The sequence below is a fragment of the Hypanus sabinus genome, chromosome 18, assembly GCF_030144855.1.
Source record: "Hypanus sabinus isolate sHypSab1 chromosome 18, sHypSab1.hap1, whole genome shotgun sequence".
In the NCBI taxonomy this organism is placed as follows: Eukaryota; Metazoa; Chordata; class Chondrichthyes; order Myliobatiformes; family Dasyatidae; genus Hypanus; species Hypanus sabinus.
In genome coordinates this window covers 31,904,918-31,928,214 of record NC_082723.1, presented here as the reverse complement: position 1 = coordinate 31,928,214, position 23,297 = coordinate 31,904,918, and the positions used below count along the sequence as shown (strand labels likewise).

Below are 23,297 nucleotides of genomic sequence, written 5' to 3'. Positions count from 1 at the left end.
CTGGCCTGCTGAGTTCTTCCAGCATTTTGTGTCTGTTGCAAGGTCAGTAAGAACCCACTACGATCATCTTTGAAATAACCTTTGATCAATAACTCAGGAGAGAAAAATCATGTAACTTTCCCCTCCCCTCCATCCTATTACCTTACCTCCCCTCCCTCTGTCATCTTTGTCCCCCATTGGCTTCATTCCCCCTCTCTTCATCCTCTTCACCCTTCCCCCCCCCACACACACACTTTCATCCTCCCTCCTCCTCCATCTGTCTGTCTTTGGCCCCCTTTCCATCTTGTTCTCCTCGCTCCCTCACTTGGTGTTAGGCACAAACGGTGACACCGCACCTCGTCTGCGTCATGACTCCACAGAACTGAGGATATTGGTCTGGTATTGCCACACTTCGCGTTGATTTTGACAAAGAAGAAATTCATTGTTCGGTCCAGGTCAATTTTCTAAATCCAATTTTATTATTTCTGAATCTTATATTTAAAATGACACTAATTTTATTCTGTGCTTCATTATTTTATTAAGTACTCCTGAGATGGGAAAGAAAAAAACTCCAAAGTCCTTAAGCTTTAAAAATCCAATTAAAATTCCATAAATATTTGACATTTAATCTAAAGCCGTTGAGTTGGGAGAATACAAAGCTTCAACACTTACAATGGCTCTTCAATATTTGATGCAGACTTTTCCATTCTCTAATCATACAGTTCCAATTAAAGTACCATAAATATTTGAAATTAAATCAGAAATAACTAAAGAGCACAGTCGTGCAGATGAAGTACTTAATGAAGATTTCTATTTGCCTTATCATGGAGCATTAATTTTAGAATTGCATTTCTTTTGAAAAGCAAGCCAACAAATTTACCCGTAGATGATTAGCAATGCTTTGTGAAATTGTTGGAATTAACAATGGAGTTTTTCCTCCCTCCTTTCAGTTATGTTGCATTTGTTATTCCTTTAGATTCAGGGTAAAAGACAATAAAGACAGTGTAGTAACTTATCAGAATTGCTAGCTAGTTCCTCCTTAGACTCAGTATATAAACTTTGGATCGGGACTGATGAAGGGTCTCAGCCTGAAAATGTTTATTCCTCACTATAGATCGGGAGTTCCCAACCTTTTTTATGATACGAACTCCTACTGTTAACAGAGGGGTCTGTGGATCCCAGGCTAGGACGCCCTGACATAGATGCTGCTTGACTTTAACTACCATGTACATTGACAATGGAACATGGTGTGCAGTTTTGGTCCCCTTATCTAAGGAAAGACATTGTTGCCATAGAGGGAATACAAAGAAGGTTCACATTGATTCCTGGAATGGCAGGACTTTCATATGAAGAAAGACTGGATCGACTAGGCTTATACTCACTGGAATTTAGAAGATTGAGGGGAGATCTTATTGAAATGTATAAAATTCTAAAGGGATTGGACAGGCTAGATGCAGGAAGATTGTTTCCGATGTTGGGGAAGTCCAGAATGAGGGGTCACAGTTTAAGGATAAAGGGGGGCCTTTTAGGACCGAGATGAGGAAAAACTTCTTCACACAGAGAGTGGTGAATCTGTGGAATTCTCTGCCACAGGAAACAGTTGAGGCCGGTTCATTGGCTATATTTAAGAGGAAGTTAGATATGGCCCTTGTGGCTAAAGGGATTGGGGATTATGGAGAGAAAGCAGGTACAGGATTCTGAGTTGGATAATCAGCCACGATCATACTGAATGACGGTGCAGGTTCAAAGGGCCGAATGGCCTACTCCTGTACCTATTTTCTATGTTTCTATTTGGCTCTTGTCTATACTCTCTAGAGTTCAGAAGAATGAGGGGGACCTCAGTGAATGTTTAAAGCCCTGGATAGAGTGTATGTGGAGAGGATGTTTTCTATAGTGAGGGAGTCTGGGATCACAGGACACAGCCGTGGAATACAAGGACATCCCTTTAGAACAGAGTTGAGGAGGAATTTCTTTAGCCAGAGGGTGGTCATTCTGTAGAGTTCATTGCCACTGACGGCTGTGGAGGCGAAGTGTATTTAAAGAGAAGGTTGATAGGTTCATGTTAGTCAAGGTGTCAAAGGTTTCAAGGAGAAGGCAGGTGATTGAGAGGGTTATCAGCCTTGGTGGAATAGCAGGGCAGACTCAATGGACCAAATGGCCTGATTCTGCACTTACGTTTTATGTTCTGGGATCAGCTGTCTCTTGGGAGCCTGTGATCTGCTTGGTCCCCACGCATCCCTGCAGCAGCTACCCTGCATCTTCATTCTGTATTTCAATGGGATTTTGTGACTGACTGCAGGCAAGTCAAGTATGAGTGGCTGGGTGGAAGGTTGAACATTGAGCATGCCAGAATGTGTGGCCACACTTGTGGGCTCTGCCTTGAGATGTGTTGGTTATTAATGTAAACAACACATATCACTGAAATGTTTTAATGTACATATGATAAATAAATGAATCTGCAATCTGAGGTGCAGATTTCCAAAATAACACAAAATGCTGAAGGAACACGGTAGGTCAAACAGTATCTATGGAAATGATTAAACAGTCAACGTTTTGGGCCAAGACCCATCACCAGCACTGGAAAGGAAGGGGGAAGAATCTAGAATAAGAAGGTGGGGAGAGATGGAGGACTAGCTAGAAGGTGGTTGGAAGGAGGGGAATGAAGTGAGAAATTGATAGTTGGAAAAAGTAACTGACTGGAGAAGAAGAGATCTGATAGGAGAGGAAAGAGAACAATGGGAGAAAGGGAAGGAGAGGATCATCAGGGAGACATGATAGGCAGGTGAGAAGAAGACACACAATGCTGGAGGAACTCGGCAGGTCAGGCAGCATCTACGGAAAGTAATTTCCACATATTTCTAACCTACATGACTCTTGCTTGAGGACATTCTGGAATTCTGGGAGCCAGAAGGTTTCAGTGAGGACATTTTGGGAGCCAGAGCTAAGGCCAGTCTCCAGTCATGTCTGAGAAGACCTTACACCAAGTAGCTCAGTGTTTCCTGAAGTCTGGTTAATTCCACCAACCTCCCTTGACCCTGGCCCATGGGACATGGATGTTCATTGATTCCACTCCCCACTGGGGTACATGATGTACAGTAAAGAGTTCATCTAATATCATCACCACCACTGCATCCTTAAGAGTATGTGGGAGGGACAGAGTATGTGCATTGACATGTGATAATTAGTTCTGCTTCAGCGGTTTCAGCTGATGCTAATGCTCAGAGTTCATAAATGCCACCATATGCAATCGAGATTCATTTTGTTTCAGGCATGCACAGTAAATACAAAGAAATGCAATATAATCAATGAAAGACCACACCCAACAGGAAAGACAAACAACCAATGTGCAGAAGTCAACAAGCTCTGCAAATACAAAAAGAAGTAAATAATAATAAATAAATAGTCAACAAACATCAAGAATATGAGATGAAGGGTCCTTGAAAGTGAGTCCATAGGTTGTGGAAAAGGTTCAGTGTTGGGGTGAGTGAAGTTATCCCCTCTGGTTCAGGAGCCTGATGGTTAAGGGGTAATAACTGTTCCTAAACCAGGCAGTGTAAGTCCTGAGGCTCCTGTACCTCCTCCCCGATGGCAGCAGTGAGAAGAGAGCGTGATCTGTGTGGTGGGGGTCCCTGATGATTTAGGCTGCTTTCTTGCGATAGTGCTCTGTGTAGACATGCTCAGTGCTATTGGTCCATGTACAGCGGTATAGGGGATAAAAGTAGAGCGGTCGGGGGCTTGGCGGTAGTTTTTCTTTTCGCTTCACGATGGGCTGGTCGTGAACGGTGCCACAGATCAGACAGAGTGAGAGGTGTGAGAAGAGACCTGTGCATACCTAGATAAGTATTTTAGTGTCAGCTATTCTAATAAATGCATTTTTGTAGTTCTAATTAGCTGTTTGTTCCATTCCCATCAGGAAGGAGGCTCTGTAGCATCCACACCAAGACCACGAGACTCAAAAACATTTATTTTCCCCAAGTAGTAAGACTGATCAACACCTCCAACACTATTTCAATATTTCCCTTCGGTCACCTTAGTCATAAAGTACAGTCCAGATGAGTCCGCTCACCTAGTCCACTCTGAACCATTTAAACTGCCTACTTCCGTTGACCTGCAGCCAGACCAGAGCCCTCCATACCCCTCTCATCCATGTACCTGTCCAAACTTCTCTTAAACTTTGAAATCGAGCTCACATGCACCACTTGCATTGGCAGCTCATTCCATACTCTCAGGACCCTCGAGTGAAGAAGTTTTCCCTCATGTTCCCCTTAAGCTTTTCACCTTTCACCCTTAACCCATGACCTCTAGTTGTAGTCCCATCCAACCTCAGTGTAAAAAGCCTATCTATACCCCTCATAATTTTTATACCTCTCTCAAATCTATCAATCTTCTACGTTCCAAGGACTAAAGTCTTAACCTATTTAATCCTTCCTTATAACTCAGGTCCTCCAGTCCCGTCAACATACCTGTAAATTTTCTCTGTATTCCTTCAACCTTATTTCCTGTAGGTAGGTGACCAAAACTGCACACAATGCTTCAAATTGGGCCTCACTGACACCTTCTACTACTTTAATACAACATCCCATTTCCTGTACTCAGTACATTGATTTATGAAGGTCAATGTGCCAGAAGCTCTCTTTACAGCCCTATCTACCTGTGAATTATGGACCTGTATTCCCTGCTCCCTTTGTTCTTCCACATTTAGTGCCCGACCGTTCACTGTGTAAAACCTACCCTGGTTAGTTCTACCAAAGTGCAAAACCTCGCACTTATCTGCACTAAATTCCATCTGCCATTATTTCAGCTGGTTTAGATCCCGCTGCAAGCTTTGATCGTCTTCCTCCAAGACGATACCCCCAGTCTTGGTGTCATCCACAGATTTGCTGATCCAGTTAGCCACATTCTTATCCAGATCATTGATATAGATGAGAAGCAACAACAGACCCAGCTCTGATCCCTGCAACACTCCAGTCAGAGAGGCAACCAGTTACTACCACTCTGCTTCTCCCAAAAAGACAATGTCTCATCCAGTTTACTTCCTCATCTTGAATGCTGAGCCACCAAACCACTTGACCAACCTCCCAAGTGAGACCTTGTCAAATGCCTTGCCTTCATCAATGTTCCTGTTAACCTCCTCAAAAACTTTATTAGATCGGTTAGGCATGATCTACCATGCATAAAGCCGTGCTGTCTATCCCAAATCAGTCCACGTCTATCCAAGTACTCATATATCCAGTCCCTCATATCTTACAATAACTTTCCCGCTACTGATGTCAGGCCCACTGGCCTATAATTTTCTGGTTTAGTTTTGGAGCCTTTTGTTAAACGGTAGAACAGCATTAGCCATCCTCCAATGCTCCAGTATCTCTCCTGTCGATAAGGATGATTTAAGTATCACCGCTAGGGTCCCGGCAATTTCCACACTTGCCTCCCGCAGGGTCTGAGAACACCTTGTCAGGCCCTTGGGATTAATCCACCCTAATTTGCCTCAGAACAGCAAACACCACCTCCTCTGTAATCTGTTTATCTGTATTATATACAACCTAGTGTCACTTTATGGACATACAATCAATGTGTATAAGCTTTCCTTATGCATTTGTATTTATTATGCATATTTTATTATTGTGTTCTTTATATTTTGTGTTTTCTGGTGCTGCTTCAGATCTGGAGAACAATTGTTTTTACATTTGTATACAGGAAATTACTTCAAACAATCTTGAATGTTGATAATTGTGTAATTGAGGTCTGTATCTATGCCTTACTCTGCCTATTCTGTGAATCTTTTGGTTTCGATCCCAACTGAGGTCCATTGGTTTCTGGACTCCAAGGAGATTCAAGGGACATCAGTGGGGAAATGGTGTGGGGCTGAACAGTGGTGAGGTACCGAGGGGAATGTTCTCAGGGCCTGCATGGCTCTGATGGGCTGGAAGGTCTCCATTGTTTTCACTGGTGTAAGTGAGGTGCTGCAATTGAATGGCAAGAGGCTGAGGTTCAATGAACAACTCTCACGGTATCTGATGTGCTGAAGGTAGTCGTGTGGAGAGTATCTCCTGCAGAACGAATAATGATGTCCTGAGACATTGCTGTAATGTGGGACCCATTGGGTGGGTTGTGTTAGAGGGAGAGAGATTGTGACTCCCAGTGCACAGTAAGAAGAGAGTCTGATGATTAGGCTGTGCTGACCTGCTCATGGCCAGACCAGCCTGGAAACACCCAATGTCATCTGACCTTAGAAGCTAAGCAGGCTCAGGTTTGGTTAGTACCTGGTTGGGAGACAGCCTGTGAACACCAGGTGCTGTGGGCTTTGTTAGGGGCTGGGACGGTAGAACAGCTTTACACCGCCAGTTACATGGGTTCATTTCTGCCACTGACTGTGAAGGGTTTGTACGTTCTTCCCATAAGTATGAGGGTTTCCTCCCACAGTCCAAAGACGTATGGATTACGGTTAGTAAGTTATGTTGGCACCAGAAGCAGGGTGACATTTGCGGCTGCCCCACTGTGTCGGTCATTGACACAAACAACACATTTCGTGTGACAAATAAAGCTCATCTCCACACTACAGAGTGCTGGAGAATGCAGAGTTATGTCAGGTCTGAGCATTGCTGATCTGCATCACTAAACTCCAGGCTCTAGCAGGACCCCACAGGACCTCTGCTGGGGTTCCAGGATCAAAGGTGGTTGTTGCAGGTGACACTTTCAGAATCCCCTGAAACATTTTCCACTGACCTCCGGACCACAAACAGAAGTTCCAGCAGGGGGAGCTCCCGAGCTTCAGGATGGTTTCCCCAATGGGCATCATTCAAGTTCACTTAATGTAAGGAGGGTAAGTTCGAAGGAGATATGAGGGACAAGGTTTTTACATGGAGCAGTGGATACCTGAAATGCACTGCCTGAGGAGGTGGTAGAAGCAGATACATGCCACACAGAACATAGAACACTGCAGCGCATGACAAGCCTTTTAGCCTATGATGTGATGACTTTTTAACCAACTCCAAGATCAATCTAACCCTTCCCTCTCCAATAGCCCTTCATTTTCTACCATCCCTGTACCTAAGAGTTTCTCAAAAGTCCCCAATGTATCTGCCTCTATCTACCACACTTCGTATCACAAGTGATCACAATGGCATTAGCTTCAATATAATTATGGAGAAGGACAGGACAGGACCTAGAGTTGAGATTTTTGATTGGAGAAAGGCTAACTTTGAGGAGATGTGAAGGGATTTAGAGAGAGTGGATTGGGTCAAGTTGTTTTATGGGAAGGATGTAATAGAGAAATGGAGGTCATTTAAGGGTGAAATTATGAGGGTACAGAATCTTTATGTTCCTGTTAGGTTGAAAGGAAAGCTTAAAGGTTTGAAAGCACCATGGTTTTCAAGGGATATTAGAAATTTGGTTCAGAAAAAGAGGGATGTCTACAATAGATATAGGCAGCATGGAGTAAAGGAATTGCTCGAGGAATATAAAGAATGTAAAAGGAATCTTAAGAAAGAGATTAGAAAAACTAAAAGAAGATACGAGGTTGGTTTGGCAAATAAGGTGAAAGTAAATCCGAAAGGTTTCTACAGTTATATTAAAAGCAAGAGGATAGTGAGGGATAAAATTGGCCCCTTAGAGAATCAGAGTGGTCAGCTATGTGTGGAGCCGAGGGAGATGGGAGAGATTTTGAATGATTTCTTCTCTTTGGTATTCACTAAGGAGAAGGATATTGAATTGTGTAAGGTGTGGGAAACAAGTAAGGAAGTTATGGAACCTATGACAATTAAAAAGGTGGAAGTACTGGCGCTTTTAAGAAATTTAAAAGTGGATAAATCTCCGGGTCCTGACAGGATATTCCCCAGGACCTTGAGGGAAGTTTGTGTAGAAATAGCAGGAGCTCTGACGGAGATCTTTAAGAGGTCATTAGAAACGGGGATTGTGCCGGAGGATTGGCGTATTGCTCATGTGGTTCCATTGTTTAAAAAGGGTTCTAGAAGGAAGCCTAGCAATTATAGACCTGTCAGTTTGACATCAGTGGTGGGTAAATTAATGGAAAGTATTCTTAGAGATAGTATTTATAATTATCTGGATAGACGGGATCTGATTAGAAGTAGCCAGCATGGATTTGTGCGTGGAAGATCATGTTTGACAAACCTTATTGAATATTTTGAAGAAGTTACGAGGAATGTTGACGAGGGTAAGGCAGTTGATGTAGTCTATATGGACTTCAGCAAAGCCTTTGACAAAGTTCCACATGGAAGGTTAGTTAAGAAGGTTCAGTCATTAGGTATTAATGCTGGAGTAATAAAATGGATTCAACAGTGTCTAGATGGGAGATGCCAGAGAGTAGTGGTGGATAATTGTTTATCGGGATGGAGGCCGGTGACTAGCGGGGTGCCTCAGGGATCTGTTTTGGGCCCAATGTTGTTTGTAATATACATAAATGATCTGGATGATGGGGTGGTAAATTGGATTAGTAAGTATGCCGATGATACTAAGGTAGGAGGTGTTGTGGATAATGAGGTGGGTTTTCAAAGCTTGCAGGGAGATTTATGCCGGTTAGAAGAATGGGCTGAACGTTGGCAGATGGAGTTTAATGCTGAGAAGTGTGAGGTTCTACATTTTGGCAGGAATAATCCAAATAGAACATACAGGGTAAATGGTAGGGCATTGAGGAATGCAGAGGAACAGAGAGATCTAGGAATAACAGTGCCTAGTTCCCTGAAGGTGGAGTCTCATGTAGATAGGGTGGTGAAGAAGGCTTTTGGAACGCTGGCCTTTATAAATCAAAGCATTGAGTACAGAAGTTGGGATGTAATGTTAAAATTGTACAAGGCATTGGTAAGGCCAAATTTGGAATATTGTGTACAGTTCTGGTCACCGAATTATAGGAAAGATATCAATAAATTAGAGAGAGTGCAGAGACGATTTACTAGGATGTTACCTGGGTTTCAGCACTTAAGTTACAAAGAAAGGTTGAACAAGTTAGGTCTCTATTCATTGGAGTGTAGAAGGTTGAGGGGGGATTTGATCAAGGTATTTAAAATTTTGAGAGGGATAGATAGAGTTGACGTGAATAGGCTGTTTCCATTGAGAGTAGGGGAGATTCAAACGAGAGGACATGATTTGAGAGTTAGGGGGCAGAAGTTTAAGGGAAACACGAGGGGGTATTTCTTTACTCAGAGAGTGATAGCTGTGTGGAATGAGCTTCCTGTAGAAGTAGTAGAGGCCAGTTCAGTTGTGTCATTTAAGGTAAGATTGGATAGGTATATGGACAGGAAAGAAGTGGAGGGTTATGGGCTGAGTGCGGGTAGGTGGGATTAGGTGAGATTAAGAGTTCGGCATGGACTAGGAGGGCCAAGATGACCTGTTTCCGTGCTGTGATTGTTATATGGTTACATGGTATAAAAAAACCTACCTCTGACACCTGACACATCACTTCCCTCCAATCTCCTTAAAACTTTGTCCCCTTATATTAGCCATTTCTGCCCTGGGAGAAAGTCTCTCAATTGTCCACTTGATCTGTGCTTCATCATCTTGAACACCCGTTTTCAAGTCAGCTCTCATCCTCCTCCACTCCAGAGAAAAAAGGCCCGGCTTACTCAATATGTCCTCTTAAAACATGCTCTCTAATCCAGGCAGCATGTGATAGAGCAAGGGAAATCTGTTGGAATTCTTTGAAGAAATGACAAGCAGGCTGGACAAAGGAGAATCGGTGGATGTTGTGTACTTGGATTTTCAGAAGGCCTTTGATAAGGTGCCACACGTGAGGATGTGATCCCATGGTATTACAGGAAAGAATCCAGCATGGATAAAGCAGAGGCTGACTGGTAGGGGGCAAAGAGTGGGAATAAAAGGAGCCGTTTCTGTTTAGCTGCTACTGACTAGTGTTCCACAGGGGTCTCTGTTGGGACTGATTGTTTTTACATTGTATGTCAATGACTTGGACGATGGAATTGATGGCTTTTCTGTCAAGTTTGCAGACAATATGAGGATAGGTGGAGGGGCAGGTAGTTTTGAGGAAGTAGAGAGGCTATAGAAGGACTTAGATTAGGAGAATGGGTAAAGAAATGGGGCAGATGGAATACAGTTTTGGGAAGTATGGTTATGCACTTCAAAAGAAGTAATAGGAAGGTTGACGATTTTCTAAGTGAAGGAAAACACAAAAATCTGGGGTGCAAAGGCACTTGGGAGTCCTTGTGCAGGATTCCCAAAAGGTTAATTTGCAGGTTGAGTCTGTGGTGAGGAGCCAGCTGTAATGTACCCAGTCATGGGGAAAGCTTCAGGAGTAAATCCCGAGGGAACAATCCAGAACGTGTGTCCCCAAGACAGTTATATATTAAGTTCAACGCTGACTGGCAACCCCCGTGATGCAACTGGTGCTGAACTGCATCAGTCTCTGCCGTTCCTTTGGATTCATCAGAGAGGGGAACCTGCTGCAGGGGCAATGGCTTGGATGCAACATCCATGGTCAACTCCGACCAACAGAGTCCTCAATAAGGACTATGAAATCAGCTTTCTTCAGCAGCACCACATTACAGTGCCAAGCAAATGTAAGTTAACATACACTACACATAAATTGGACCTAATTTACACATGTGCAGTGGAATTGAGTTAAACGTAAGCAGATGCTGGAAATCTAGAGGAGTGCACGCAAAATGCTGGGTGAATTCAGCAGATAAGGCAGCATCTATGGAGAGGAATAAACGGTCAACACTTTGGGCTGAGACCCTTCTTCAGGACTGGAAAAGAATTGGGCAGAAGCCAGAATAAAGTGGTGGGGGAGGAAAGGAAGACAAGCTAGCAGTTGGTAGGTCTGGCCAGGTGAGGGGGAATCAAAGATGGAGGTGATAGGTGGAAGAGGTAAAAGGCTGAAGAAGGGGGAATCTGACAGAGTGCTACACTTGTCCCATGCCGCCTCCTTCACCTCCATTTTGGTCCCCAAACAGTCCTTCCGGTTGAGGCAACACTTCACTTGCATGTCTGTTGGGGTTGCCTACTGTATCTGGTATGGCTCCTCTACATCGGTGAGACCTGGTACAGATTGGCGGGTCGCTTCTTTGAGCTCTTTCTGTCTGCTGCAACGATGAAGACAAAGTCAGGTTGGAGGAGCAATACCATCTGGTTCACCTCCATCCCAACGTAAGACAGTGACACCAGTACAGGACCATGTCCTGAGTAGCTACAAGGACTCGGCTGTCTCTGGAAATGTAGTGAACTGGTGGAGGCAGTGCGAGGTGAACAAGTAATGAACTCAAAGTTCAAAGTAACTTTATTATCAAAGAGTGTATAACATTTTCAAACTTGAGATTCATCTTCTTTCAGGTAGTCACAGGAAAATAAAGCCATACAATAGACTCATGAAAAATCACACATGACAAAAGCAGAGATCCTGAAAGTGAGTCTACAGACAGTGGAGTCCACTCAGTGTTGAGGCAAGAGAGGTCATCCAACGCAGCCCGGTGCCCAATGGTTGCTGGACAGCAACTGTTCCTGAACCTGATGGCGAAAGGCCCGATACACCTATACCGCTACCCGATGGTAGAAATGAAATGAGAGGGAGGCAGGTCAAACACAGGCAGATGGCATGGACTCAGGTGGAGGATCTTGGCTGGTAGAGTGGTGGGACTGATTCATATTCTGCTGCCAGGCCTCGATGCTTTAATCCGGCACTCTCTCTTCCAGTGATGGTCGACCTTCCTCCCCTTCAAGATGCCACACCTATGTTCCTAAGAGTCGAGCTTGCTGAGTCCGTCAGGAGATTGTAGAACCGCTAGTTTATTTAGACCAAGGGTTCCCATCCTGGGATTCACAGACCACCTCGGTTACTGGTAGGGGTCCCTAGCATAAAAAAAGGTTGGGAACCCTTGATTTAGATGGTTAAAAAGCATGTTTCTGAAAGGGAAATTACGGGCTGTAGATTGCAGTGATCATAGTTCAGAAGAATATTCATTTTATTTAGAGATGCTGCTCAGAACAGAGCCTTCCAGCCCACCGAGCCACACTGCCCGACAGCCCACTTAGTCCTATCATGAGAAGCACAATTGAAACCATCCTGACCAACAGCGCCACCGTGTGGTATGCCAGCTGCCCAGCCGCTGAGCAACAAGACCTGTATCACGTGGTGAAGACGGCCCAGCGAATTGTCAGGATGGGGCTCCCAGGACTGGACACTATCTATTCCAGCAGACTCAGGAGGAAAGCAATCAGCATAACCAGAGACACCACACACCCCGGCCACTCCCTGTTTGACCCGCTGCCGTCCAGCAAAAGGTTCAGGACACTAAAAGCCAGAACAAATAGACTGAGGAACAGCTTCTACCCCAGAGCCGTGGCCTCCATCGCACCACTCCCTCAGAACAATGACTGGAACTGTGAGCACACACAAGGACTCAAATACTTGCACTATCGGCACTTTGTGCATTACTGTGATATTCTGGTGCTGCTGCAACTTATTTTCTGCTACTTGTCTATTTAATACTGTTTTTCCATTGCTGTCTTGTTTTTATCTACCACTTTATTTAATTGCCTGAGAGGAAACCAAACAGAATTTCATTGTACCTATGTATAATGACAATAAAGATCATTCAATTCAATTCAATCAGTGATCAATTAACCTACTGACTAGTATGTCTTTGGAATGTGGGTGGAAACTGAAACACTCGGGGGAAACCCGGGGGTTGGAATGTATAAACTCCTTACAGAGAGCATCTGAATTGAACACGGAACCCTGATGCCTCGAGCTGTGTTAACACCATGCTATCATGATGCCCTGTTATCTAGTGGAATATCTAATAGGTTTGTGAGCTACTTGAAAAACGTCACAGTTTATCACCAGTGCCATCTTTGATGCCTATTAACTCTTTCTGGGAACACCCTTCCATCTCATCTGCTGTCCTGGAAATCATGGCCATGACACCACCTACACCAGGGTTTATTCTCTGCAGCTGATTCACTTGCCAGTATGTCTTTGGGATGGAACAGGAAGCCACAGCACCTGAAGGAATCCTACAGTCATAGCAAGAACATGCAAACTCTACACGGACAGCACCAGAGTCAGATTCAAACCCGCTTCTCTCAAGCTCACAGCGGCACTAATACGCTGAGCTGGAGTCAAAGATGGAATTAAAAGTTTATCTAAAATCACAGAGACTCTCCCAATGCACCATGTCATGTAATATTTTATGAGATAGTGTAGTTCTTTGTAATATTCCATATTTTATCACATGTAATTACTCTGTATTCTAATGGTTCAAAAGGTGAAAGTGTCATCTTTCATTAAGGACCCCATTCACCCAGGACATGCCCTCTTCTCACTGCTCCCATCAGGGAGGGGATACAGGAGCCTGAAGACACACACTCAGCAATTCAGGAACAGCTTCTTCCCCTCTGCCATTAGATTTCTGAATGGGTATTGAACCCATGTGTAATACCCCAATATTTTTCCCTTTTCTTGCTATCCTTTTGCATTTCTTAGTAAAAATATAACTATTTTATTGTAACTTATATTTTTATTATACATTGTAATATGCATCTGTAAAATAACAAATTTAGATCCTGTGGTCTAAAACCACAAATTCCATGACATATACCTGTGATATTAAGCCTAACTCTGTAACTTTTTTAAACTCAGTAGAGATTCTCAGATATTGGAAGGACAGCTATATAAAGGTCAGCCTCCCACAAATTCTCAGGCACTAAGGGTGACACAGCAGCATACCAGTTAGTGTAATGGTTTACAGAATCAGTAATCACTGATCAGCGTTCAGGTCCCACTGCTGTTTGTACTTTCTCTCTGTGACCATGTGGCATTGCTCCAGTTTCCTCCCATGTTCCTCCCTGGCCGTCATAGACCAGTGAGTCTTCCTTCAGTGGTGGGCAAGTTGCTGGAGAAGATCCTGAGAGGCACGATTTATGAGCATTTGGAGAATCCTAATCTGATTAGGGATAGTCAGCATGGCTTTGTCAATGGCAGGTCATATCTTATGAGCCTATTGAATTCTTTGAGGATGTAACAAAACACATTGATGAAGGTAGAGAAGTGGATGTAGTGTATATGGATATCAGTAAGACATTTGATAGGGTTCCCCATGCAAGGCTCATTCAGAAAGTAGTGAGGCATAGGATCCAAGGAGACCTTACTTTGTGGATCAATAATTGGTTTGTCCTTAGAAGGCAAAGGGTGGTTGAAGATGGCTGTATGGAGAACGGTGACCAGTGGTGTTCTGCAGGGATCCGTTCTGGGACCCATCCTCTGTGATTTTTATAAATGGCTTGGATGAGGAATTTGAAGGGTTGGTTAGTAAGTTTGCCAATGACACAAAAGTTGGGGGTGTTGTAAGTAGCCTGGAGGGTTGTCAGAGGTTACAGTGGGACATTGATAGGGTACAGAACTGGGCTGAGAAGTGGCAGATAGAGTTTAACCTAGACAAGTGTGATGGTTCATCTTAGTAGGTCTAATTTGAAGACAATATAATATTAATGGTAAGATTGTTGGAAGTGTGGAGGAACTGAGAGATCTTGGGGTCCTTGTCCATAGAACACTCAAAGTTGCTGTGCAGGTTGACAGTGTTGTTAAGAAGGCGTATGGTGTGATGGCCTTCATCAACCATGGGATTGAGTTCAAGAGCCGTGAGGTAATGTTACAGCTATGTAAGACCTTAGTCAGACCCCACTTGGAGTACTGTGTTCAGTTTTGGTCACCTCACTACAGGAAGGATGTGGATACTATGGAGAGAGTGCAGAGGAAATTTACTGAATTGGAGAGTGTGCCTTATGAGAATAGTTTCAGTGAACTTGGCCTTTTCTCCTTGGAGTGCCAGAGGATGAGAAATGACCTCATAGAGGTGTATAAGATGATGAGAGGCATTGATTGTGTGGATAGTCAGAGGCTTTTTCCCAGGGCTGAAAAGGCTAACATAAGGGGACATAGTTTTAAGGTGCTTGAAAGTAGGGATGGCGGTGGGGGGGTGAACGTCAGGGGTAAGTTTTTCCGCACAGAGAGTGGTGGGTGCATGGGATGCACTGCCAGCGAAGGTGGTGGAGGCAGATCCAATGGGGTATTTTAAGAGACTCTTAGATCGGTACATTGAGCTTAGCAAAATAGATGGCTATGTGCTAGGGAAATTCTAGGTTACAAGGGAGGCACAACATTGTGGGCCGAAGAGCCTGTAATATGCGGTAAATTTCTATATTCATTGAAAACACATACATTTAAGGATAGGGAGTTGTGGGCATGCTACATTGGTGCCAGGACCATTGCGACACTTGCTGATTGCTCAGCAAAATCCTCGCTAACCTGATTTGACATAAGCAACATTGTATGTTTTGATACATAAAGCTAATCTTAAATATTTTCTGAATCTCTTTTTAATTCCATAAAACCACAAGACACACATGCAGAGTTAGGCCTTTCGGCCCATCGAGTCTGTTCCACCATTCCATCACGGCTGACTATTATCCCTCTCAATCCCATTCTCCTGCCTTCTCCCTGACTAACCAAGAACCTATCAACCTCCACTTTAAATGTACTCAATGACTTGGCCTCCACAGCTGTGTGGGGCAATGAATTCCACAGATTCAGCACCCTCTGGCTAAAGAAATTCCTCCTCATCTCTGTTCTAAATGGATCTCCCTTTATTCTGAGGCTGTGTCCTCTGGTCCCGGACTCCCCCACGATAGGAAAAATCCTCTCCACATCCACCGCGTTTACGCCTTTCAATATTCAATAGGTTTCAATGACATCCCCCTCATTCTTCCGAATTCCAGTGAGTGCGGGGATAAGAATCCCCGTTCCCATTTTCCAATCTTTATCCTGTTCCTACTCATTTACTTACACATTATGCTGCATCAAGGATCAGATTTAGACCCCATATACATTTCTGTGGTTTGGGAATTTGCTGTGGTGTGTTGGTCAGGGTGTGACATGCAGCAAAAAAAAATCAACATTAAATTATAAAGAATAAAGAATTGTATAAAATGTTAGAGTTTAAAATATGGATATGGAATGAAATGTGTAAAAGTACACAATCCAAGCGTATATTTACAATGTAAACAATATTATAAACTTGTTTAAAGTGCTTACAGTGTGGTGAAGTGACGGGGGTAATAGAGAGGTAGGAGTGGGTTAACTAGAATGACTGATCAGGTTAACTGTAATAAACTTTTAAGATGATCTGATTTTTTTATAATAGCCCCGTAGCACTTTCCGGAAGGGAGCTTTTGGAAAATTCAGTTTGCTGGGTGGGTAACGTCTGCAAGGATCTACCTGCCTGCTTCTTTGTCCTGGACACGTACAGTGATGGGAGACCGACCTCTTCTGCTGACCAGATCCTTTTTGTACGTTGTGAGAGGACGCCACACCAAACCAGACGGGACTGTCTGATGTGAGGATGCTCCCTGTGATGGCAGTGTAGACTTGCACCAGGACGTTCTGGGGAAGATGGGGTTTGGTCATCTGCAATGTTGCCATTGTTTTACATTGCTCTACCTCAGCACACTATGTGAGGAATTGATCTGTATGAACAGTATGCAAGATAAGTTTTTCACTGCCTCTCAAGTGTATGTGACAATAATAAACCAATTCCAATTCCAGCTTCCTGATTTTAGGGGAGCTGTTTTTCCACTGTCACAATCCACAATTCAAACACCAGTAAGGGCTACTTTACCCTCCCCCACCCCCAAAACCACATCTGCAGTTGTATAGAAGCTAGCTGCGCTTACAGAGCCGTCTGTTCACTGTCAGTTGGCTTGCCAACATCTCCTCAAGCGGGGCTGTTGTTTACTCGCAAACATAAGCCACACTTTGGTGTAGAGTTGCTAATGTTGTTTTTCAAATGCGTTGTGCTCTTCTATTGCGGTGGAAGATACGTCTTCACCTCATCAAAATCAGCAGGTCTGATGCTGATCTGCACTGGTGGCTGGACATATTCCGGCAGTTCAAAAGATGCAAGACTCACAAAACAGCAGAAACCAGCACAGACAAGATAAATGTTAGAATATTTATGCATTTTTCACTGCAAAGCACGTACCACCAGGTTCAAAGACAACTATTAAGCAGAGATCTGACAGAGACTTATGAGATTGAGAGGCATAGTTGGAGTATACAGACAATATCTTTTTTGCTAGGATTGAAATGTCTAATACCAGAGGGTTTGCAATTAAAGAGAGAGTGGATAAGTTCAAAGGAGATGTGAGGGGCAAGTTTTTTTTACACAAAGTGATGGGTGTCTGGAATGCACTGCCTGGGGTGGTGGTAGAGGCAGAATCATTAGAGACTTTTAAGAACCACTTAGTTAGGCACATCAATGTAAGATTGAGATCTGGACTCTGTCTTGGTCATTCCAAGACAATCACTTTGTTATTTTTAAGCCATTCCCGTGCAGCTTTGGCTTTGTGCATGAGGATGTTGTCTTGCTGGAAAACAAATCTTCTCCCAAGTCACAGTTCCTTGCAGACTACATCAGGTTTTCCCCAGGATTTCCCTGTATTTTGCTGCATTCATTTTACCCTCTACCTTCCCAAGCCTTCCAGGTCCTGCCGCAGTGAAGCATCCCCACAGCATAACGCAGCCACCACCGTGCTTCACGGTAGGGATGGTGTGTTTTTGATGATGTGCAGTGTTTGGCTCACGCCAAGCATAGCGTTTAGTCCGATAGCCTAAAAGCTCAATTTTGGCATCAGACCATAGAACCTTCTTCCTCCATCTTCAGAGTCTCCCACATGCCGGTTGGCAAATTCTAGCTGAGATTTAAGACCATAAGATATAGGAGCAGGAGTAGGCCATTCAGCCCATTGAATCTGCTCCGCCATTCAGTCATGGGCTGATCCAGTTCCTCCAGTCATCCCCACTCCCCTAACTTCTCCCCAAACCCTTTGATGCCCTGGCTAATCCAGAACCTATTTATCTCTGTCTTAAATGCACCCAATGACTTGACCTCCACAGCCACTCACGGCAACAAATTCCACAGATTTCCCACCCTATGAATAAAGTAATTTCTCCACAACTCAGTTCTAAATGGACATCCTTCAATCCTGAAGTCGTGCCCTCTTGTCCTGGAATCCCCTACCATGGGAAATAACTTTGCCATATCCAATCTGTTCAGGCCTTTAACATGCGGAATGTTTCTATGAGATCCCCCCTCATTTTCCTGAACTCCAGGGAATACAGGCCAAGAGCTGCCAGACATTTCTCATATGGTATCCTTTCATTCCTGGAAACATTCTTGTTAACCTTCTCTGAACCCTCTCCAGTGTCAGTATATCCTTTCTAAAATAAGGAGCCCAAAACTGCACACAATACTCCAAGTGTGGTCTCACGAGTGCCTTACAGAGCCTCAACAACACATCCCTGCTGGTGAGTCAGTATCCTGACAAAAACTACACCATGAAGACAAAAGAACACCCCAAGCAACTCTACAAAAAGGTTATTGAGAAGCACGTCAGGAGATGGATACAAGAAAATTTCCAAGTTGCTAAATATCCCTTGGAGTATAGTTCAGTCAGTCATCAAATAAATGGGAAGAATTTGACACAGCTGTAAATCTGCCTAGAGCAGGCCATCCTCAAAAACCTCAGTGACCATGTAAGAAGGGGACGAGTGAGGGAGGCCACCAAGAGACCTATGACAACTCTGGAAGAGTTACAGGCTTCAGTGGCTGAGATGGGAGAGACTGCGCATACAGCAACTGTTGAGCAGGTGCTTCACCAGTCACAGCTTTATGGGAAAGTGGCAAGGAGAAAGCCATTGTTGAAAAAAACTCAGAGATTTTTTGAGCAAGTTATAAGCAGGATAGACAAAGGAGATGCAGTAGATGTGGTGTACTTGGATTTTCAGAAGACTTTTGACAAGGTGCTGCACATGAGGCTGCTTGGTAAGATAAGAGACCATGGAATTACAGGGAGGTTACTAGCGTGGGAGGAGCATTGGCTGATCGGCAGAAAACAGAGAGTGGGAATAAAGAGATCCTATTCTGAATGGCTGCCAGTTATCAGTGGAGTTCCACAGGAGTTGGTTTTGGGACCGCTGCTTTTTACAATGTATGTCAATGATTTGGACTATGGGATTAATGGATCTGTGGCTAAATTTCTGATGATACAAAGATAGGTAGGAACGGGTAGTGTTGAGGAAATGGAGAGGCTTAGATAGTTTAGGGGAATGGGCAAAGAAGTGGCAAATGAAATACAATGTTGGAATGTGTATGGTCATGCACTTTGGTGGAAGAAATAAATGGGTAAACTATTATTTAGATGGGGAGAGAATTCAAAATGCAGAGATGCAAAGGGACTTTGGAGTCCTTGTGCAGGATACCCTAAAGGTTAACCTCTAGGTTAAGTTGGACCAGCAGTTGTACCCTCCAGATACAGGTGTATTTTTACTACAATCAATTGAAACACCTTCACTGCACACAGGTCTCCAAAAGCAGACCTGCATTTGACTAAGAAAGAAGGAGGATCTTCTTAACAACACCTTAACAGCAACTCCTTTGCTTGCATCTTCAGAAGCAGCTCTTTTTCCGTCCTTAATATCTCTATTTTCCCCTTTTCAGGGTTCTCCTGAAGACCCTGACCTGGAGTTACACGCTGACTACGGTTCTTTGCCCGAATGGGACCCGCTCTCGGGGTTTCACAACTGGCAGTTGTTCAGCATGACAAGGGCTCAGCCTAAGAGGTTCACTCACCTTCGGAGGACCAAGTTTTCGCGGCTCTGGAGATGGAGGGACTGGAGGTTGGTGTCCGAGCAGAAGGCCGGTGTGTCATGAAGATGGAAGACCTCTGGCTCTGTGCCAAGAGACCCAAGATCTTTGGGCACAGAGCTCGGAAAAGGTGACGCAATGGACTTTTAACATCGTAAACCAGTGAGTTGTTTGTTGCCTCCCGTCTCGCTGTGAAACTTATTAGGGAGAGAGGGCCTGTGGTATGTCGAATACCAGGTGAACAAGTAGTCTTTTGCAGTACTACAAGCCTGTGTCTTTGTTGTTGCTTTGCTCACACTCGAGAGCTCAGTGGCGGGTGCCGATGCTTTTTTTTGCCGTTGGGGGTGGGGGGATCGTTACTTACGCGCGGGAGGGAGGGGAGCTGTGGTGGGGGGGACTTTGGGGTTCTAATATTTAACTGTCATTCATTCATCGGGGGCACTCCTCTGTTTTCGTGAATGGTTGTGAAGAAAAAGCATTTCAAAATGTATACTGTATACATTTCTCTGACATGAAATGTACCTTTGAAACTAATTATGTGACTTCTAGAGCCAATTGGCTGCACCAGTGGTGATTTGGTGTGCATTTTAAAGGAGGTGAATACTTATGCAGTCAACTATTTTGTGTTTTATATTTGTAATTAATTTAGATCACTTTGTAGAAATCTGTTTTCACTTTGACATGAAAGAGTCTTATGCTGATCAGTGTCAAAAAAAATCCCAAATTAAATCCACTGTGATTTAATGTTATGAAACATGAAAACTTCTGGGGTGAGGGTAAGTACTTCTTATAGGCCAGTGACTGGTGGTGCTGCACAGAGGTCCATGTTGGGACCGCTTCATTTTACATTATCTGTGAATGATGGCTTTTTTGCAAAGCTTGTGGACAAATATTGAAGATGGGTGAGGGGCAAATAGTTTTGAGGAAGTAGAGTGGCTATACAAAGACAGATTAGGAGAAGTAGCAGATAGCATAGTGTCAGGAAGCATATGGTCATGCAGTTTAGTAGAAGAAATAGAAGTGTAGACTATGTTCTAAATGAAGAGAAAGTTCTTCAAGAACAGCTTTCTCCCCTCTGCCATCTGATTCCTAAATGGACTTTGAAGCTTTGGACACTACTGCACTTTTTTAATATACAGCATTTCTGTTTTTGCACATTTTTAATCATATATTCAATATTTGTAATTGATTCACTTGTTTATTTATTATTATGTTTTATTTTATTTATTATTATTTTTCTCTCTGCTAGGTTATGTATTGCATTGAATTGCTGCTAAGTTAACAAATTTCATGTCACCTGCTGGTGATAATAAACCTGATTCTGATAAATGAAGAGAAAATCGAAAAACCTGAGTTGCAAGTGGACATGGGAGTCCTTGTGCAGGATTCCCTAAAGGTTAATTTGCAGGTTGAGTCTGTGATGAGGAAGGCAAATGCAATGTTGGCATTCATTTCAAGAGGACTAGAATATCAAAACAAGGACGTAAAGTTGGGACTTTATAAAGCACTGGTGAGGCCTCACTTGGAGTATTGTGAGCAGGTTTGGGCCCCTTATCTAAGAAAATCAGAATCAGGTTTATTATCACCGGCATGTGATCTGAAATTTGTTAATTTTGCAGCAGTTCAATGCAATACATAATCTAGCAGAGAGAGGAAAAAAAAGCATAATAAATAAACAAGTAAATAAATTTAACCAATCTATATTGAATAGATCATTTTTAAAATGTGCAGAAACTGAAATACTGTATATTAAAAAAGTGAAGTAGTGTCCAAAACTTCAAAGTCCATTTAGGAATCGGATGGCAGAGGGGAAGGAGCTGTTCCTGAATCACTGAGTGTGTGCTTTCAGGCTTCTGTGATGGTAACAGTGAGAAAAGGGCATGCCCTGGGTGCTGGAGGACTGTAATAATGGACGCTGCCTTTCTGAGACACCACTTCCTAAAGATGTCCTGGGTACTTTGTAGGCTAGTGCCCAAGATGGAGCTGACTAGATTTACACCCTTCTGCAGCTTCTTTCGGTCCTGTGCGGTAGCCCCTCCATACCAGACAGTGATGCAGCCTGTCAGAATGCTCTCCACGGTACAACTATTGAAGTTTTTGAGCGTATTTGTTGACATGCTAAGTCACTTCAAACTCCTAATGAAGTATAGCTGCTGTCTTGCCTTCTTTATAACTACATCAATATGTTGGGACCAGGTTAGGTCCTCAGAGATCTTGACACCCAGGAACTTGAAGCTGCTCACTCTCTCCACTTCTGATCCCTGTATGTTGGAGAGGATTCAAAGGAGGCTTATGGAAATGATTCTGGGATTGAACAGTTTGTCACATGAAGAGCATTTGATGGCTCTGGGCCTGTATTCACTGGAATTCAGAAGAACGAGGGGTGACCTCATTGAAACCTATCGAATGGTGAAAGGCCTCAGTGGAGTGGATGTTTCCTATGGCTGGAGAGTCAGCCTCCGAATAGAGGGGAACACACAAAATGCTGGGGGATCTCCACGGGCAAGGCAGTATAGATGGAAAAATGTTGGGGGAGGGAGAGAAAAACACCAGGGGATAGGTAAAACGGAGGGGAAGGGATGAAGCAAAGAGCTGGGAGGTCGATTGGTGAAAGAGGCAGGCCGTGGAAGAAGAAAAGGGGGGAGGAGCACCAGGGGGAGGCGATGAGTGGGTAAGGATAGGAGAGAAAAGGGGATGGGGAATAATGGAGTAGAGAAGGGATAGGGGCATTATAGGAGGTTTGAGAAATTGATGTTCATGCTATCAGGTTGGAGGCTACCCAAACAGAATATAAAGTGTTGCTCTTCCAACCTAAGTGTGGCTTCAGACATGCAGACACTATGACGTGCACTAGATGCACGCAAGCCCATGCACAGTAACACACTCACAAGATAGATATATATAAATAAAATACTCATTCTTATTGTAGTTTATAGTTTAATGTATTGTACTATACTGCTCTACAAAACAACAAATTTCCTGACCTATGTCAGACAATAAACCTGGTAGTCTATAGTTAACGTTCCCTTTTGTGGCCATGTATTTAAATCATCTCCCATGGATTGGATCTCTTCACCAGATAATGTATGAAAGAGGGGTTTGATGTGAGATAGGACCAAAAAGTTAGCCTACAATACAGCATACATTTCTGGATTCATGCTTTCAACGATATTGCTGTTCCCATGACATCCAACTGTGTGAATGGAAATCAGTGAGTTCTAAAATGTAGGTCAGGGAAGGTTGTGTGGTAAGTAATCACACACTGCAAGCCCACTCGAATCAGTCACACTCCTTCATAGTATGATCTCTCCTGGTTGCTGACTCATTCCAATAGGTTCTTTCAATCTGCACTCAGGCCTCTGAATGCAAATCAAAGGGTTTCCATACTCAGAAAACACACAGCTTTAGAAATTGAGTCTATTTGCCTATAAGACATAGGAGCAGAATTAGGCCACTCAGCCCATCGAGTCTGCTCCGTCATTCAATCATGGCTGATCTTTTTTTCTATTTCCTCCTTAACCCCAGTTCTCGGCCTTCTGCCCATAACCTTTGATGCCATGTCCAATCAAGAACCTATGAATCGGTGCCTTAAATACACCCAGTGACCTGGCCTCTACAGCTGCACGTTCCACAAATTCACCACCCTTTGGC

The 23,297-nt window shown here is 43.6% G+C and overlaps 1 long non-coding RNA gene and 1 pseudogene across 1 annotated transcript; both read left to right on the top strand.

Moving 5' to 3' along the window:
• The first annotated feature begins 5 nt into the window (after positions 1-5).
• LOC132377498 (uncharacterized) lies at positions 6-19,932 on the top strand. The gene is made up of 3 exons (XR_009506658.1): positions 6-42; positions 315-434; positions 19,500-19,932. It is a non-coding gene; the product is annotated as an uncharacterized LOC132377498 (long non-coding RNA).
• LOC132377556 (5S ribosomal RNA) lies at positions 6,162-6,280 on the top strand (annotated as a pseudogene).
• Positions 19,933-23,297: the final 3,365 nt, after the last annotated feature.